Source organism: Vulpes lagopus, chromosome 9 (assembly GCF_018345385.1).
Source record: "Vulpes lagopus strain Blue_001 chromosome 9, ASM1834538v1, whole genome shotgun sequence".
Lineage (NCBI taxonomy): Eukaryota > Metazoa > Chordata > Mammalia > Carnivora > Canidae > Vulpes > Vulpes lagopus.
In genome coordinates, this window is record NC_054832.1 from 6,368,009 (window position 1) to 6,370,433 (window position 2,425).

The following is a 2,425-nucleotide window of genomic DNA, read 5'->3' on the forward strand; positions in this document are numbered from 1 at the left end:
GGAAAGCCAGGGTGTATATGCACTACTTCTGCCCATCACAGGTTGTGTCTTGTACTCAGGGTAGTTGGTCTTTAGAATTCTGGCTGCCTCTACCCTGTCTGGGGGGAGACTCATGCTCTGGCTGGCAAAGGCCTCAGCCTAAGAGTCTCAGGTACTTGCAGAAGAAAGGCATTAGGTTAGGGAAATGATGAGTGGCAGGGACCAGACAGCTAACAGTTGCCACAATAAATAAATGAGATGGCATTTGAATTTAAGATAGCAGGATGGAAGATACAGCCAATTTCACCACAGTTACATTATGTATATTGTTACCAAAACACATAATGATAATAAATGATAAAAATGATAAATAGGACCATAATAATAATAATAATTGATAAATAAGATAAATAATGATAATATGATAAAAAAAGACCATACATAGGTGTAGGTGGGAGAAAGAACAGTTTATTGAACTGGAGAACATGACAATCCATAGGATCAAGCTTCCCTGAAGCTTTTTTTTTTTTTTTAATGCAAAAACAAAAACAAAAACCAATCTGCAGTGCAATGCTTTTTTTGCAGTGAGGGCATGAGGCCAAATGACCCCTCTAGTTTCCTGTGTGAAGAGCTTCTGAAATGTCAAATAAGCTAAACAAGATTTGCTTTGTGTGGGTATAGGAAGAAGGTACTAAAAAGGATCTATAAATCAAAGCCCTTCATTTTTTTATTCATTATATTTGTTTTTAATATCATGTATTTCGTTGCAAGTTTATCTATATTGTTTTTCATACTGGTTTCAATAGCCCAGTTATCAGTGTCATGTTCCCCTGAATTCAGATCCTACACTCACTAACTCCTGAGCTTGGCTAGTTTGCACATTCACCTTCCTGGACTCAAAAGTCCCTCATGAAGATTATCCAAGTTCTATTTTCCGGTGAGAAAAAGAGCTTTTTCCCCTTTTCTATTTTTTTCTATTTTTATTTTTCTATGTTTTAACTCTCATTAAAAAACACATAAATAAAATGCACCATCTTCCCCATTTTTCAGTGCATGGTTCAGTTCAGTAGTGCTAAGTGCAGTCACGCTGTTGTGCAACCGTCACCACCAGCCATCTGCAGAAACTGTTCGTTTGCAGAATTGAAACTCTGTACCTTTCGATAATTACACTACAGGGGCACCTGGGTGGCTCGGTTGGTCACGTGTCTGACTTGGGCTCAGGTCATGATCCCAGGGTCTTGGGATCGAGCCCCACGTCAGGCTCCTTGCTCAGCAGGGAGTCTGCTTCTCCCTCTGCCTCTGCCACTGGCCCTGCTCTTGCATTCTCTCACTCTCTCTCATAAATAAATAAAATATTTTAAAAATATCTATGGTCATTACCAAGGCTTTGAGAATGCAGTTTCTCGTTTGCTGTGGGCATGACCATAAAAAAATTTTCTCATTAGGTTTTCTTCCTTTTTGCTAGTTTGCTAGCATTCAGCCTGTTGGGAACATTTTTATCAACCCCATTCTGTTTCCACTGCCTAGATCAGCACTGTCCAGTATAAATGTAACACAGGCCGTAATGTGATTTGGTAGTAGCTATATTTCAAATTCTCATCTGACTGTACATGGCTAGTTTATTGAACAGTGCATGCCTAGATCTCCACTCTTGCAGATGTCTTTTGCTTAATCCTTCTGTTGTTAACAACCATGCAACTTTCAATATAATAAGCCTAACAGAAGGAGGGATCATCTTTGGAAATGGAATCCTTTTTTATGCTCCTGTTACATAGGACAGTGACAGCTGTGGATTGAACAAAAGTTTGTTTTAAAAGTGCTATTTTGAAGACCATAGCTCTGGCTTTGGCGGAACTACGGTGATTGGTGGCAGAAGGAATCACATGTCAAATATCTTAAATAAAAATTTATTGACTTAAAAAAAATTATACCATATTCCCCCTCCCTCCAGACCATGGCAACCACCATTCTACTTTTTGTCTCCATAAATTTAACAACTCTAGATATCTCATGTAAGTAGAATTGTTACTGTATAATATTTGCTTTTGGTGACTGGCTTGTCTCACTTTGCGTAATTTCCTCAAGGTTCGTCTGCATGCTAGCAGGTATCAGAATCTCCTCCCTTTTTAAGGCTGAATAGCATTCCATTGAAGCAATAACCACATTTTGTGTATCCCTCCACCTATCAGTGGACACCTGGCTTGCTTCCACCTCTGGCTGTTGTGAATAACGTTGCTGTGAACACAGGTGTTCAGGCCCTCATTTTTCCCCACAGGGAGCCAGTCTCAGTGATCCAGATTTAATTTACTTGTTCATTCAAACGGCAGGACTTGGGCTCCGATCCAGGTTGCCTAAGTTGAAAGATCAAGCAATATGATTTTACTGCATACTTCCTGCAGGTCAGGCCCTCTGCGAGCTGCTGGAGGTAAAGAGGTGAGTAAGATAG

At 39.9% G+C, this 2,425-nt stretch overlaps 1 non-coding gene across 1 annotated transcript; it reads left to right on the forward strand.

Annotated features, from left to right (window-relative positions):
- Positions 1-1,349: 1,349 nt before the first annotated feature.
- LOC121499201 lies at positions 1,350-1,475 on the forward strand. The gene has a single exon (XR_005990045.1). It is a non-coding gene; the product is annotated as a small nucleolar RNA SNORA32 (small nucleolar RNA).
- Positions 1,476-2,425: the final 950 nt, after the last annotated feature.